Source organism: Photinus pyralis, unplaced genomic scaffold, assembly GCF_008802855.1.
Source record: "Photinus pyralis isolate 1611_PpyrPB1 unplaced genomic scaffold, Ppyr1.3 Ppyr1.4_LG6, whole genome shotgun sequence".
Lineage (NCBI taxonomy): Eukaryota > Metazoa > Arthropoda > Insecta > Coleoptera > Lampyridae > Photinus > Photinus pyralis.
This window is the reverse complement of record NW_022170663.1, coordinates 24593376-24611706: the sequence shown is the minus strand read 5'-3', so window position 1 is coordinate 24611706 and position 18331 is coordinate 24593376. Positions and strand designations below refer to the sequence as shown.

Below are 18331 nucleotides of genomic sequence, written 5' to 3'. Positions count from 1 at the left end.
GCCTCTTCTGCTTGAACGAAACTCGTAACTTCATACCCATATACCTACGAAACCATAAACATTTCCAATGTTAAAACTGCTGAGCATATACAGATCAGAGTTTTGGGTATGGGTATGATCAACTTATTTTAGAAAATAATTTAATATTTTTACTAAAAAAAGGGAATTTTTGTAATGAAGTCCGGCGAGGAACGAGATATTTAAAATGACTGTCAAAATTGAATTCATGAGGTTTTTCAGATCAAACGGCACGTTTGAAAACCACACTATTGGAAACACACAAAAACTGGCTTAAATTAGAACAAGAGAGACTAATTAATTTAATTGATGCGAAATTCACACAACGCCAATAGTAGCAATCTAATAATAGCGGAATATTCCACGTAAAGGGAATAATTCAATACGGATTGAATATGAACTCGTCTAATTGACGCCTGAAAATTTAATTAATACAATTTTAGTTCCGCCGCCACCGTATCGAACAGAAAAAGAAGAAAAAAGCGCCTTCTGGCAAGGTGTTAATGAATCTAACGCTTCATTAAACCCACAAAATTTAATTAATTTCCCCCGTGCGCTATTTTTAGGAGAAGACAGACTCAATTTGATAGATTAAGGGTTATATGAGTGATGCTGTAAATGTTCTGTAAACAATTTGTGAAAACGTATAAATAACTTGAAAGATTTTTTAAGGGACACTTCTCTTTCACCTTCCAATTTTTCATTATTTTATTTTCGGCGCGCGGCGTCTATTTTCGGCGGAAGGTGTACATTTTGCGCGAATCGCTTATGGCATTCGCGCGGGCCACGTGGTGCGCCTGGTTTTGGCAGAGGGCGTGATGATTTCACGTCACTAAGACGTAAATCCAATTCATTCTAATCCTGGCAATAGAATAGTAGTATTTCATCAAACGCAGTTAGAAACGTGGTGTGGTGTCTAGACGTCGTCTGACTGTAATCTAGTGACAAAATTAGCTTGTATATTGTTGTAATGCTAACATTCTTGTAGACTACACACGCTTACGCCTTTTGATTACTGACTGTCGACTTGAAGATGTATTCGACATTGACGTCTGACATCTACAAGCATACTGTCATACAAGTAAGTCGCTAGTGAACTGAAAAGAGAACCCCTGCACAAACCGACGGATTAGAAGCCTACGTGAAATGTGCTACATTTAGACATCTTACATTCAAATCATTAATTCCACCCTACTTTACATTATTATACAAATCTCGACGTTTATTTATACTAAACATTGAAATTTATTGTCAGCTTATATATAAAATATGAAGTGATCACACTCTCCAAACGTATGGTTCAATGTTTGGGAAGATCTGCAACATGGTACCATTATTTTCTAGCTAGAGAATCCCGTGTACCAATAAAAACCGTATTTCTACGTCTAGTAAAAAATAAATTGTTTTGTTGGAAAGGCATCGCCAAACTTTTCTGTTTTTTTAGCGTTGCGATTTGATTGTGACAATCAGAACTCCTAATGAGCCAAATTCTTGTATAAACGTGACAGGAATGAAGTATGTGGAAAATTTTCAGTCGTCAAGGTGACATTAACTCGGCGATCCATCAAATACCTACGCATGAAAGATATAAAGCACTACTAGTATCTAATATACTGCCATTATTTATGCCGGTACGAAAAGCTTAAAGAGAAAAAAGAATAAAAGCGGAAAACTCGCATTTCTTTTGGTTATAGTACAACTTCTTCTCGTTCAGATTCACAGTAATCCCCAAGAAGGAAGGACTCTCCCAATGCCCAAAATAACCAATTGTCCCGTCAATGTACAGATTTTCCTTACTTTCACTTGGAAAATTCGCCCTCAAGAAAATTCAATGTGGGTTAATCTATCCCAATAAATTCTCTCAAACGATATTTGAGGTATTTGATCTAAAAAAAAGGCCCTCACTACGTAGATTAATTACCCACGAACACTCGCTCTCAAGAAAAATTGGTGAATTTCCTGAAACGCAAATGTCATTGGAGCCCATGAACTCGAATATTCTTGGGAAGTTTTATCGGAGGAGCGGATAATTTGAGGGTGCATTTTCCTGGGTAAGTTTCCTCTTGCTCTTGGCGGCGAATACTATGAAATATATAATAAAAAGCATAGAAGATTTTTATACCCATCATCAGTACAGTTTTTTTATGAATACAGTACTTTTTAAAGAGAACCCCATTTAAAAACCCTGGAAGCCAACCTCTCTCATTACAGACCTCTTGTATTGCAGACATCTTGAAAACCAAAGGTTCCTTTATGTTTAAATAAATGTTTTCTTGGTGAGAGATACAGTGTATGTTAAATGGGGACAAAAATGCCCTTTTTTGAGGCTAAAAAAAAAGATTTAAAATTTTTGAATGTTAATGACACCTTCTACATGATGTGACAACACTGTGGTTTTAGCAGGTAAAACCCCTGTCAACCGAAGGAAGGGCAGGGAAGTGCATATTCTTGAAAAACACAACAATTTACTTCAAACTCGGATGGTATTCTATGGACACTACAATCTTGTCCCTAGGGAGGGGGGATCAATTTTCCTTTGCTCCTCTCGTGGATGCGCATCTGTGTCCTAACAATGTTCATGGTATATCTTCTTGACAGTATGTAAAGTGTGCCCTAGAGTGTGCCAAATGTCCCTAGTGAAATTTTGCATTTCCATAGAATGTGCATGCTATATTCAATGTATTTCGGCTATGTGCCCATTACCTTCGGCACCCACCTCAACCGTTCCTCCGTTATCTCGCCCTTTAGGGCACAGAATTCTCAACAGCTTGAGATGTGCTACGTGATCTCACCTAAGCCTACTCTGACTGACGATACAAATTCGCCAAGGAGAAGAAAAACCTTTATAACAAAATCAATTGCAACTAAAACAAACTAATCCTTACAATTCAACTGTTCACACTTCGCTATACAATAAAACAAATCCCCCTAAATCTACTTAATTTTTGTTTTACTTGTGATCACTCTGTTACGTTCTTTTTCTTACCAATTTAAATTCCGTTTCAGTAACTCTTCGATTTATACTCTCGTGCATAGTTAGTATTCTTGCGCCATCTAGGTATTTCCTTTGTAAACCCGTTTAGTTAAAATGTGAGTTATTTCTATAGTATATGTGTTATTACTTTAGTTCTTTATTTTCGCTGCTAGAGGCCATCCGAGCGTTATAGCTTTGTTTTACAATAGTTCTTTGTTTCGCCGCCAGAGGTCGCGTAGATGTATTCCATGGTACTTCTAATTCCATCCCTTCTTTAATTTGATCTTGCGTACAATCGTATTTTTTTCCGAATAAAGGCTTATTGTTTTCGCTATCACCACATTTTAGTATGAAGTAATGACCGTTATGAGGCAACATTATTCTTAATACGTATTTTTTTAGGGCTTTAACTTCCATTAAAGTTCGCTTCTGGACCACTATCTCGTTAGTACCGACCTGGATATGACTACGTCAACGTCCATTCAGAAATATTTACGACACGTTTGATTACTACGCCTTGGAAAATTCCAGCACCATCTTAGAAGAAAATCAATCACGTGATTCTACCTACATTACTAGTGACCTGTTGTTTAAACCTTCGATATTGTTCCTGTCCAACTGCAAGTATTGCAAAACCTTTCAGAGATTATTGCTTCGATATTTCGGATTTGGCATATACTACTTGTGTCGCTACGAATAATGTACCTTCCGAGACCGGATTTTTCAACTTTTGTTACTCCGAAGATTCCTGTTACTTTGATTAAATTGTATCCTTCAGAATAACTTTGTTATACGAAGATATTAGTTACCTTTGCTTTATAAATCAGTTTTTGAAATTACCGAGATCTTGTCCAAAACCGATATCTACGAATTTTTGTAGGTTACTTGTGCCACACCGAAGAATTTCTTCATGTTAGCTTATTTACATTTTGAATTAATTAGATCATTGCGGTTTTATAGAAATGTAGTTATTTGTGAATCGTAAAGTAGTTTTTCTTGAGTTAACGTTACGTTCTTGCTTTTATACACCTTTGTACGGACAATCCGTGGTCGAGTCAACATTTTGCTTTTGGTTAGTTAACGTAAATTAAATTATTGATTCTTATTGCGTATTAATTACGGTTTTAGTACACGAGTACCTGATTAGTGCCAGACGCTATCGCAATATTTACTTGCCGCGCTATTCACTATTCCTCTTAATTGTTTGTGTTGTTATCTGTTGCAGATAAGGCAGAACAGCGCCGTTTCTGAGCTCGGAAAGGTTGCGACCTGTGGTTCAAAAGGTAATTTATTTTTAAATTTTCGACGACTTCATTTCATTTCAATTACTACATTTGTTTGATAGCCATTTAACAATTATAGCTCCGTTGTTTTCTGCGAAGCCTATTTCGATTTTAATAATTTCCCTGACTACTCTTTTTTGCCAAAAATTGATTTACCCAAAATCGTCCTGAAACCTTCATTTTCATGCCTAGTTTTTGTCAAGAAATTTAAGTTTCCATGACAGAGGCAGACCAGGCTACTTTTCCTGCCGCTTGTAACTTTACTGGCCGCACATGTCACTTTACCGACCGCACCGTCACTTTACTGGTCGCATTTGTGACAGACATTTCCAGATGTCTATAATGACTCCCGTCATCACTGACAGATTGACATTAATCAAAAGTTCTATGTAAAAACAAATTATATTAAAATACGATTTCGGGTAAAACTTAATACAAAATTCGTGAGTAAAACCTGACTCGGAAATTAAAGTACTTGGCCTCAAAGGGGCCTCGCACTTCAATATTTCCTCGCCAGTAATGTATCATTTTCCTGGCTTTTATGTAAGTAACTATTAAATTTACATTGACATTTCAGATCCAGATTTTTTACGACTACAAAAATACGCGATTTGATATCTTTTGTTCCGAGGCCAACAAAAAAAGTACTTTTTGAGGGAAACCACAAGGAGATCTAGCAGTCTATGAAAAGTACAGCAAACGCACAAAGTACTACAACATCTCTCTACCGAATGTGATTCGACATCTCTTAAAACTGTAAATATTTATACACAGTGTCCAGGTTTGATGGAAAACCACTCAAGACAAACAAGACAAGAACAACCATCAAGAACACCCTCAAGAAATTACTGAAGTGACACCCGTTTCTTTGATGCAGCTTGACGCGTGGGATTCTATGATAGTATCGCATCCCAAATTTTTAATTTTATATTCTCTCCGTCCCCTTCCACCTCCAGTTAATGGGAAAATCGGAACTTTAAAAACACTTTCTCAAGAGTGACCGATAAGGAGTAGAGGGAAGACTCTTTGGCTTTGTTGCGACGCATCGTATTGAAAACGATCAGGATTAGCCATGTTTCTAATAATCTGACTCCACAGCGTGTGGGAGGCGAAGAAGAGTGGAAGGTGTAGCAACCTAAATAGTTACAAGTCACTCGCAACACTATAAAGATACAGTATAAGCACAACATCGATATAAGGTAAAAGACAGAGCGTAATCTATCACACTTCTGCTTACAAAGTTTTTTTTTTACGAAAATCACGATCTCACGCATGGAGCAAACCGGAAGAGATTCGATTTCCCACAAACAAAAAACCGTTTTTGAGAATAATCATTTGAATATGAGTAAATTTTTCGCATTTTCCGCTGGCTCGAGATATACAACAACTTTTTGGAGCAAATGACGGACCATGTAATTTTGCACAAAAAACGACGGCATGCGTTAATAATAGATATGCTGTTTATTATAACATTAATTATTTAAGACTTCACTGTCGCAGGATAAGCAAAAGATAGTTTTGGAAAGATTTATTACTAATGACTCCTACTTTTTTTTAGTACAATATTAAGCATTGTAAAAGCTTACATGAAAAATGGCTTACATGACCAATCTAAATTCAGTATTTGGACAATAAACTTCACTGGTACTCTGCTCCGTAAAAATTTCCAATATCAAATTTGACCCGTTGAATTTGTCAGGATTCCTGAGGAAACTTACTGAAGGAATGTTTAGGCATGATTCATTACGGTGTGTATTTGTTTCTTCGCAAACGTCTCAAGTTCAATTTACACATTTCAACGGTGTTAGTTTATGTTCTGTAAAGAGTCTGGCATATACAAATTTATCTTATCAAGCAGACTGGTAAAGTTTGTACATTGTCTAGACTTGATTTCCTGAGAAAATTTCTATTAGATTTGTGATAGGAAAGAGCGGAGTGGGCGTGTTTTAATTTCAGTTTAAATTGTCTCATAAATCACTCCTGGTGGGATTAGAACTAATCTAAATCGTTCGCCCTGTGTAACTTATTGACGAAATAATATTGTAATTAATTAAATGACGCGCGACGGTAAAAGTCCAAAACTTCGATCCGTGTACGATTTCGACAAGAAGAAATCTTGCAGGAGAGATTACATGCAGAAGGAGCAATCAAGAGATGGTTAGTTTTGAGTTTTAATTAAATTTCTTTTTTATCAACATCGGAGGAGAAACTGGAACTTCCCTTTCAAAATGATGCAAACTTCTCAAGAACCATAAGACGTACCAAGAAGCATGGCACATCTCTGGATATAGTATTGAGTACCTATACCCTTTCCATTTAGTAAAAACATTTCCAATATTCCTAACCCCGAGATGACGCATCCCTATACGTGGATTAAATTACCGAATCTGAAATTAGTTTTCAAAAAAAAATTCCATAAAGTCTTAACCGGAGAACCAAGTGATCAGAATTTCAGAACATTTCATGTGTAGGTTCTATGGGCATTTAATAACAACATTGTTTTTCAAAACGATCTTTGAAACGAAAGTTATGGATTTTTCCTATCTTAATCAAAGTAGTGCGCAACTTTCGTTTCAAAAGTCGTATTAAATAAACTGTTCAATGTTCAACAACTTTGTTTGGTCTGGGGCTACATCAAAAATGAGGTGTACAAGACGGCACCAACTACTGCCGAGGACACGAGGGAGTGAATTCATGCGCGCTGTTTAAAAAATGGCAAACTTGGCCCTTGGGTTCGAAAAAGAGCATTATCTACATATTGGCGTTTCAACTTGTTTTTATCTTAGTTTGTATCAGTGGAAATTTTGTTGTTTTTTAAAATTATGTGACATTAGGGTAGGTCTTGACCTGTGCCTAAATTCAAAACTTACAAAAAAATTCCGAAAAAGAAAAATGGCCATAGCAGCAAAATCGTTAAAGTTAAGGGTATAACATGACACATAAAAATATTAAAAAAATAAAATATGGCCAAAAAAAAGTTTGATACGCCACTGGAATACAGGACGCCCCTGGTGATCAACAATATTTTAGAAACATGGCGACGATAAATGTTTTCTTTTCTAGTCAAGGAATTATAATCCAAGGAGTATTAGATGCTACACCCTGTATAGTACCATCTCTAATACTACGAATCATCGAATAAAAATCGAGAGGAACGATCTGTGGTGTCCGGATGATGGAACTTTGAAAGTATCAAAGATATAAGGTCAATGAAGATAACCATACATAATTTTAATAAGATACAATTTATGAAAATTCTCTTACAAATACGATCATCTTCCAAAACATAGTTTTGTTTAGACGGATCGAATAAACTGTAATAAAAGTGCGCATGAGTGACGCCAAACCTTTGGGGATTTTCCCAACGGAATCGGTGAATAAATAACGAGTTTGATGAATTCAGTTTCAATTAAGAAAGGTTTGATAAAGTACTAAAGTTTAATCGGGTAGTTTTTTTAATACAGGGTGATTCAAAATTTCAAAATTGAGTGCAAAGATTTTACCAGCAAAAAATAAGAATTTTTTTTCATCATATACCTAATCGTGTTCGACAATCTTGTTCTGAGAAAGCCTATAAACCACTTAGCCGGCAATATAAAGTATAAGATCCCTCATAGCACCGCGGCGTCCTAACCCAGTAAGAAGAAGAGGGCCTCAGAAATATTTGGAAAATGTAGTTTTTGGGGTTTTGAGAATAAACAATTAACCGTAAAAGTTACAAATCCGGTTAAATGGCAAAAAGTTTCAGAATTAAGAGGTCAATAAAACACCGTTCATACAATTAGAAAATTATGTTTACTTCACCTGGCTTTCCTTCTTTTTATTTCTTTTGTTGTATTCTGATGTAACATATCTGGCAGTTTTTGAATTATATTATTCCCGCTTTTATGCATTTCATTCAAGGAGAAAAACCCATGGTACGCCACTGGAAATATTTTCGCGGGAAGTGCAGTAATTCAAATTGCTCAAAGGCGAAAGTTCGTAAGCGAAGTCATGCTGTAGCAAGAATGACAAAACTGCGAAGTTTTAGTTGAGGTTGAGGCGGTAAAACGTAAATTGCTTTTGTTGGGTGTGTTTACTCCCGAAAACTTAGGTAAATGTATCCTTTATTTTACTTTGTAATTACTGTAATTAGCATAGGTCGTAAGGTAATTGCTTTTATTTATTAGCTGTCGTTTTATTAGGGTGTTACAGATAGCACATACGTAATGCTTTCTCCTGTAGGTAGAAGTTTCGTTGTGAATGTCGCTTTAATTACGTTTTGAAAAAATTACGAATTCTGGGGCACTCGTTTTGAGAATTTTCCATTTAGCTTATAATAATAATAATAATAATATTTCTTATCTAATGTTAATCTTGTTATCGCCTTATATGAAGAGTCTGGGGGGGTTCACACTTGTTTTATAATATGGAGGCGTAATGTTTGTTGAATTTGTTTGCAGTGGTATTTTCCCACCATCTTATTTTGCATAAATGCACATGTGATACCTTTCATAACTCCTAAATTTTTGTAATATGAAAACTGTTATGGGATGGATCTCGAAACCCCTAACTCTTTATTACAATGAGATGGTCATGTCCCTAGCCAAAGGTGGGCGCCTGAGCTCTACGCCATACCAGTCTCTGTGGCGCAGTGGCGTGGAAGCTCGACTGCGGGACTAAGAGTCCCTGTTTCGAATCCGGGTTCGGGCAAGGATATTTGAAAATGTATAGTGGGTTGGGTTGGTAGAGCAGCCCGTGGCTGAAACCCCACCAATTTAAAAATAAAGACCTAAAATAAACTAAAAAGAATTGATACAGTAAGTGAGCACATATCCTGGAAGGTTTTGAATAGCTTTTTGTAATCAGTGAAGTCCCTAGAGCTATTCTTGTGTGATGAATGAATTTGGATTTGAATGTTTGAGTTGTTTTGACGTATTAAAATTAAATTTCACGCTCCCCATTTCTTGCGTTTTATTTATGTCGATCCTTAGAGCGACACACAGTACACACTCATTCTCGAGTAACTCGTTTCACAACACAAAGTGAGTCTTCTCACTAGACAGGTTTGTTACTTGACGATCATGTGCCATGGGTTAATGGTTAGGTTAGTTTTAGCGGGAGTTTTGATTTTTGGTTTTATGTTGCGCAGTCGGCTGGTCTTGGTTGTTACAGTACGAACTTAAAAGAACGGAAATTAATGACATTTAAAGAAATGAAGCCCTTACAATAGGAATATGGATGGTCTGGACGAAACGTATTTGTCGGTGGGGTAAAAGCTTCTTGTGTGAATATCTGGAGAACGGAATTGACATAAATGATATCCACCCCTCATTTGAATTTATTCGTTCTCACTATGTTCACTTAATAAGAAAAACGGTCAAGTTTAAACATACTTCTAAACAAATAAAGTTTATGTGTATAAATATTATTGACGTTACTTAAGCAATAATATGTGCAGATTTAGTATCCCTGAATAGGATTTATCCGTACATATGGGTATTTTTAGATATTTATCGAAGAAATTTATTCCGAAAACACATTAAAAACAATGATAAATTAAAACAAAATTCCTGAAATAAAGATATGCTTACAAAGCTTGTTTGGCCAAATTACCTCGCACGCAAGCGTTCGACAAATAAAATAAGAAAATCTTCTCTTTCCTAATAATCTGGCCGTACAAAGCGTTTGCGATAAACAAGGCGCATTTAACTCCACATACAAACGCTGACAGCTGAACTCGATGAATAAAATGACGAATTGCCGATGGATGTTCAGACGGTGCAAACTTGTATCTTTTAATAACAAGAGGACTTTGACAGAAGGCTTCACGGTGCACTAACTGCTTGCTTTTTCAAACTTAACAGACCTTTTCCATAAAATGCACGAACCGCTTTAAACTTCTCAATAACAACTTTAGTTATCTTTTTTCTGCACAAAATTATAACAATAATAATGACAAACTACGTCTTCAAACAATCAAATCCGGCGGACAGCATGAATCAAATAAATAGCGTAAAGAAACGTACATGCTTTCCAACCGTCGCGAACCAGCCGGCATCGTTTGGTTGATTCTAGTATTTAAAGGCACTTTCACAATAAAATAATCTCCTCCTCCATTAGACTTGATAAGCCCCAGCTGCGAAAGAACGTGTCGCGCGTCCTTCTTCGATAACAAATAATACGCAATTATAAACAGAAAAGGAAAAATAACACTGAGGCACGAAATAACTGTTTATGCGTAAGTTATCACCCAGATTTACAATTAATAAAATTGAAATACTGTCATATACAGGGGGTCCCGTTCTTATTGTTGGTGTTTAGAAATACCGAACCAAATTACATCTACATGACGTTGTTTACATAAGAATACCTACGTATACATAAATGAGTATTCTATGACGTGGCAGCGTTGAAATCTCATCTCGCACACGAATGGATAGATGTAATGGCATACGGACAGACTCTAGTAATAGTAGCTTTTCTTTTTCGAGTTAATGGGTTGAGTACGATATGAAATACGGACTTCTTGTTGGGAGCCTTTCTTTGTAAAAAAATTCAAGAAACCCTTATACTCAATAGTGAATGTGAATTCGTTAAGTCTAAAAACCGTTAACAAAAGGTGGTGGGGTGGATTGATGGCAAATACAAACGACCTTTTTTCGTGAATAATTTTCAAAGAAAAAATTAAAAAAATTGCAAACAAAAAATCAAATAATGTGCTTTACTGATTTCTTCGTAGAAGTCAATTATAAAAACTACATGGAATTGCACTTTAATAATGACTTGCTCATCTACATCAATTCATATACATTTTTAAATTATACCCTTTATTCAAACTATCCACCGTCGATAAGCACGGAAGTGCATCGGTGCAGAAGGTAATAACACATAATACGCGGTTACGGCGGCATTAGATGAAAAAAAAACGGGGAAAATAGTGACAAACGCAAGTAACCGCCATCTCGTACATAATTATAAAATAATTATACATTACCCGCATGAGATCTCTTTTTACCGTATAGGAAATGAGATAAACATTTGTTAAGTTCTTTTACGTAGTGAAAGTTGCACTTCTAATTGCGCAATTACGCTAACTTTTTTTGTTCACCGTGTACTGGGAAACTGCAATTACCATTAGTGAGAAAAGGAAATTCGATTAGCAATGAGTGATCTTAGATTTATGGCGAATTCGCCTCGTGAAGAAATTAGGTTTAATTTTACTCAGAGTTCTATTTCTAAATAATAACTTGAATTATGGAATATCGTCAATTGTAAAGCAAGCTCGGTGAACTTCTTTGAGCGATTTTTAATATTTTCTCTACAGAATGCAATCATCATACCTTAAGATTGCATGCAGGCATTAAGGGGGGGTCTTTCGGGGAAATGTGTTTGATCTAAGCTGCCTTCGTGAATGTTTGATGCTTTTAACGAAAATGAAATGCATACAGCTGATGTATTACCGTGCGACAAAGGGAGTTGAACATTTTCAAAATTCCTCCTCCATTATTACACGCTGGTGAAATTTTCCCTTCTCTTCTTATACACTTTATTAAAATTATTATTCTGTTCTATCTATATAGCGATTTTTTTAATATAATCCCGGCTCCCCAAAGCGTTGTTTCGAAATCTAGTTACGAGGAAAACGTGCAAATGTGAAAAGTTCATGGAATTATACGCAATGATTTATCCCAGGAAAAACAAATAAATTAACTATATAACTTAATTACGCGTTAACATTAACGACAAAGGGAAACGATAAACGACAAAGGTACTTTACAGGTTACCTGCACGCTAGCAGCTCTGCTATTTCAGATAACCATTTACGTAGCAGTTCATCGTTCTTAGATACCATGTGTTAGATCAGTTCCCAGTTAAACGAAAGATATCAATATTCGATTCGAAAATGAGTGTTACCATTTCATCCAGAACAACGGCACTTCTCAATGCGCGTTAGGTACACAAAAACAGATGTACATCCATAAACACATTAATAAATGGGTTTCGGATTGGGATATAGGTCAAAGGAAGATAATTAAGTGAAAACATACGGCATAACCTCGGAAAGATAACAACAATTCCCCATTCACGTAAATACGGTTAGATATATAATTTCGACAATTTTAACTGGTAGGGTTTGGATTTTTCAGTTTTCAACATCTTTCAAAAATCCAATCAGTCAGTCACTCAAGCTAAGGGTACATTCATCGTAAAATCGGAACATTACACAGTGTAAATGAGATTTGCGTAAGGTTTTGTTACATTTGTTAACAAAATTTATGACAAATATGTTATCAGCCTAACAAAGCACAAGCGCTTTGCCAATTGCTAGAGACGTTTAAAAAATTTGTGCTTTTATGTAAGTATGATTTCAATATTGTAATGTCGTAACGTAAATTTAATTAGGTACGTGATTTATTTATTTACAATTAACTAACAATAAATTTATAAGTCTTGAAATGGATTCATTTATAACAGTAATTAATATTTATAACGTAACACGAGCGGGAGCATAAATACTTCACTTCGCATCGATGTTAAAAGTAACTCGAAACACAATGCGATTGCTTATATAGCAAACGCCCATATTGCTCGAAGGTTCTCGAATGTTTCCGTACGCTCCCGAATATTCTAGAATGTTCTCGAACAAACACTTCATCGTCCCTAGAAAGAATGCGTCAGATCGCTTTCGTTTCTTATCGCCGATGACTAATTTTTCATGGCGCCTCAATGTATATCGGGATTTCTAGAACATTCACTACAATATCTACCTAGAGACCAAATTTTGTCAAAAGTCAAAAGTGCCTATTTATAAAATTTCATTTAAATGCCTTCATAAATAAGAAAGTTGGCATTTCGCTTGCGCAAAACAACATTTTGAAAATGTCGTTAATTTTACTTATATTCGCAGTGTTTACATATAAAGTTTCATTTAAATATCTTCATAAATAAAAACGTTAGCATTGCACATGCGTTGAACCAAATTTTTGACACTGCGCATGCGCAAAACCAAAAAATATGGGTATGCACGGAATCCTTGCTCCTTTCAAATGAGTCCTATATCGCTAAAATCGGTTCAGTGGTTTAGAAGGAGCACGTCTGACGGACAGACGGACGGACGTCAAAGTGCAACCAATAGCGATTTTTCACTTTGAGGAAAATACGCTAAAAAACCCGAACACTGGAGCTGGAAACTTGAACTTGAAATTCATTTCATGTACTTGTCATAAGGGATGCGGCGCATCATGGGATTGCAGGAAATCTGGGTTGAAGTGCCTAGTTGTGTGTGACTTCTGCAGTGGTCAGTTATGCGAAATAGTACCGGAGGACGAAGCCTTAGCGGTGGAAGAACAATGTATTGTCAGAAGCAGTCATTAATAATGATGACTTTTTTGGCATCAAAGTGATTCATTTGAGCTTTTTCTGCGAAAATGGCGGATTTTGTCATCTCTTGCTCAAAATCAATTTATCTATTTGTGCAAGAAAGCAAGAGAGAGGCGCACGCGAGCATCGATAGTGAACAGACGCGTTATTGCGGTTATCTCTGCAGCGAATACTCCTACGTATGTGGCGAAACCGTACTTTCAGCACAACACACGCTTATCGCGCAAAAAGCCCTCGGATCAATCAAGAGGAGAAATTCCCCACCATGGCCGTGGCCGGAGAGTTGAGTTACCTGCTCAAAATGTCCAGAATCTACAGTTACCTTTCCAAAAGAGATCAAGCGTTCATCTCTCCGTATATGAAGACTACGCCGAAGCTCTCGAAACCATTGTACTCCCCTCAAATATAACCTTCCACTCTCGCATGTCCAAAGGAGGAATGTGCGTCTACTTTGATTCAATAATTTAGTAGGTTTTAATTGTTTTTTTTGTAAAACGTAAAAGTTAAACAAACGTGCGTAAAAAGTTCTTAGTCTGTGTGAGAATTATTTGGCAGATGGTTGAGAAAGAGACTTTATCAAAGAAAAATTAGTTAATTTCGATAAACGATGGTACATGTACAAAGTTGTAGATTAGGAAGTGTGACGTTATTAAGTGATCGCATTTCGTGGCCCGTTACCGAATATGGAAATGGTGATCTGCACTTAAAAAAGATGAGCGTACGTAACAGTCTGTTGCGTTTAAATTTCAAGTACGCATTTTTTCGGCAGTCAGCATGTGTTTCGAAGTCTTAATAAGGTGGCGATTCTTCAATTCTAATTTCTGTCTTCGTTGAAATTAAAGTTTGTATCCGAGCTGCCAGTTCAATAATGTCAATCGTCATGGAACCAGCGCTAGTGATTTAAAACAAAAGAGAAGAAAGAAGTACACGGTTGTTTTTTTTAAATAATTATGTAAAAAGTGATTGTTTTGTCGTTTATATACTATACAGGCGGGATCAGACAAACATTTGGATAATTACAACAAAGCGAGTACATTTGAGATTTATTTTCTTTGCATTCGGTCGTTTGTAACAGAGTAAAAACGCACTGTTTCATTTAAATTACAGATTTCCGGAACTTCAAGATTCAGGGTTCAAGTCAGGGTTCAGATTTTCCAGCGTTTCGAAACTCAGCTGAACCCTGAGATTCAATTTCTCTTCAATTATTTAGAGTTTGTTGGGAGATGGTACTATAATGGGTTGTTAATTTGTGTGTAATGAACTCATGCCATTGCACATAGCAATAATTTTGGGCAAGGAATGATTTGACCTAGGCTTTGAGGAGAAATGATTGCAGAAAATTTTATATCTTCAAAACTTCGACCAGTAGCGATGAATCTAAGTGTAGCAGTTAGACATTAGTGGGCAGATAAAGCACTCCTCATGATTGTGTCCTTTTTCTCAATGTAAGGTGTCACTAATTTACGAAGCTCCCTGCAACATTCTTCCCCCATCCTTAAGTAATTTCGCCAATTGGGTTGTGCGTTTATTAAACGGACACAAGACAAGTCTTTAAGTCTGTGGCTGGCTTAAAGAATATGTCGTAAATATCTTTTGATCAGGATCAGCAATTCAAACATGAGGAAGGTAAATTTGCAGACGTACCAGCGGATTTCTTTAAACAATTAAATCGGCGAAACCAACAAGGACTTTATGAAAACCTATAGAAACTAACACCGAGACTAACACCATGAAGCGTGCGTAAATTTTGATTTTGAGACCTTCCACGCAGAAAGTAACGCTATTTTTACAAAAACTATGACGAGAACTAATTAAAAACGACCGGATACATTAACGTAATTAGTGCAATTATCAGTGCAAGCTTCAGGAACCTAGAAAAATTCTGATCTTGAAGATGGTCCTATATGTGGGTCATTGAAAATAAAAATATCAAAAGAATTTATTTTACAATCCCAAACAGTAATTTCTGACAGGACAACGAAAACGCCCTGTAACACTTAAAGAACAAAATTATTGAACACCTTTGTTGCTTTTGCCTGGTCAAGAAATAGAAGAAAAATGCATTCGGTATTTTCATGTGCAAAGATCTCGAGGATCGAGCTATCAAATTTCGTGGAATTCAGAATTTTTAAGCATCCGCGCTATATTGGAGAAGGAATTTTGAAAAATTTGTCGTTGTGAGTTTCGGGTTGCGTTTCGCCCTCAAATGAAACAATTTATATTAGAAAAATATTTGTTTTGGCCCTCTATACTACCCAATTTTCCTTGGCTTGGTATACAGTGCTAGGTACAGAAACATTCTTTGCAAGCGATAACCATTGGCCCAATTTTCATTGAGTTTATTTTCAGCAAAAACAATACCGTGTACGATTACGAATTGGTATAAACAACTATTCCGGTTGTACGGATAAGAAAATTCGATATTGCAACGTCATTCATTCGGCATTCCTATAGAGTTCCTTGTTGCCGAAAAATGCGTAAACAAAGACCGCCGTGGCCGATAAACACAATAATAATCACATCGACTTTTCCTGCTGCAAAAACTGATAAACACAGAAACAGGCGCAAACAACTAGCATGTACAACATCTGTGCAATAAATTGCATCAAGGACGTTAACTTGTCATAACATTTTTACCCAAACAATCACACGAAACTGCAGTCTAAACACAATTTGTATGTGCATCCCCCACAAGAACATAACACGGAAAAATGCCTTACCCGTTAATCAACCCATAGAATTGGTCCACCTCGTCCGTAACACTTTCACTTTTTCGCGACTTTGGTTTTTTTTTAAATTTTTGTAATAATAAAAACGAGCGAATCTATTAAGGGTGGCGAAATCGATTCCGCCGTCTACGTTGGGGTTACGCTGGAGAAAACCGATCCTGTTATCCTCTTACGCACGTTTGACAAAGCGGGCTCCCAAATTTATCGAACGGGCAAGAATGGTTCAGCAGCCAGTCACAGTAAAGCCGCCGAAGTAAACTGCCTACACTTCCTACTTGCGCTCTTATCATTCTAATCACAAAGCCGAAAGGACTTCGTTCGCTTTCGTACGCGCCGTAAACATTTAATTGATAATTAAAAACGTCTAGCTACAAATTAATGAGTAACCATTAAAACATTTTTTCGCCTAGTCGCAGTGGTGCACGAATTTTAAATACGAGTTTCCGAAAGCACACCCTTAAAACTTTCGATTTCGTTCGCATTCCGTGGAATAAGAAATTGATGGTCAGGGGCTAACCGATAGACAGAATTAATTATTTCTAGCCACAATACACCCTGTATGACAAATATGTCGATTCCTACAGGAAGTTTAACTGCGTTTAGTCATAAAGGAGACGAAAAACAACAAAGGTGCCTTTGCGGGTAGATTTGGTGCTAATATAATGGGTTTTACGATTGTTCTGATGATTCCTGATCACAATCAACTTAATATTAATAGGGGGATGGTGAGGATTGTCTTTCTATGCAGGTACTTATACAAGGATTTAATTTCAAAACGAATTACAGATTCAGATTGGAACTTGTAATATTGATAAAAAATCAAAAATTGTGAAATCACAAATTTAGATAGTTAGGGGGTCACTCACTTTAGCTTTAGTATTCACTCCAGCACCCCAGCTAACCCCACTTTGAAATTATAATATGCACCCCCATCGAATTTGACGCATTTCGCGTTTTGTAAGTATCCTCAAAAATTTAGACACGCAGGTTTCGGTGGCGAGGCGCTTCGACGACGGGACTTTTCGGCAGCGGCGGAGGGATACTTATGGACGGAGGGACGTTTCAGCAGGCGGATGTTTCGGAGGAGGGCAATTCGGCGGATTCTATACAAGCTGAGTAGTGAATGTGCGGGTAGATTCAATGAAATGCCTCCCCATAACAATATCAGATATAAAACCCTCCACAAAATAGTACTCACTTTTTGGGGTAATTCTCATAGCTCGAGCCATTGGCGACACGAGAAAGAGAGACCGCGATTCGAGCTCTCAGAAACTTTTGGGCGCCGAAAGTCGAACTGCCTCTCGAAGACGCGCGTCGTGCAAAAGGTGGTTAGTTTCGCCCCTTGGAAAACATTCCGTCACGCAGGAGTTTACAAGATTTTTCCGACGACACTAATTTGAAAACAATCGGACCAGAAGTATAGAAGAAAATTGGAAAAAACCGAAAAATTACCACGTCAATATTGTTGACAATCTGGACGTTTTGTTAACCAACCTAAGAAATGTTATTATTTACTATTTGCTCTGTTGACAATGACATTTATTATTATTATTATTATTATTATTATTATTATATAACGTGCTCGGGGATGACGCCCAGATGTCGCCTGTAGGCCCGTCCTTAAAGTTAACTCCAGCCGTGTAACGGGGGAACTTTTTTATGAGATTTACGTATTTAGAATATTTTTTTAAATTTTTTTATTAGTCATTAGGACACATGGGTGTAGGCGCATTTAAATGAGATCTTATTAATTACGATTTTTAAGTGTAATTTTCCAAATCAATTGTTCGGAATTGAATTTCGTTATCCCGTTTAAGGTATTGAGTATTATGAAGTATACAGAGTGTATAGTAACACAGAAGATAGAAGCTAAAGATAATTGATTTAATTTCTAGAGTTGTCTTTCAGCCGCATTTACCGTAAACAAAAGCTGTAATTAATTCACCGTTTGCAACCGTTCCCGT

The 18331-nt window shown here is 36.6% G+C and overlaps 1 protein-coding gene and 1 long non-coding RNA gene across 3 annotated transcripts in view; one reads left to right on the top strand and one right to left on the bottom strand.

Moving 5' to 3' along the window:
- The window catches only part of LOC116173479, a 160538-nt gene that overhangs the window by 27962 nt on the left and 114245 nt on the right, over positions 1 to 18331 (bottom strand). The window lies entirely within an intron of this gene.
- Positions 836 to 7143, top strand: LOC116173482. The gene is made up of 4 exons (XR_004145946.1): positions 836 to 951; positions 1007 to 1099; positions 4218 to 4275; positions 4853 to 7143. It is a non-coding gene; the product is annotated as an uncharacterized LOC116173482 (long non-coding RNA).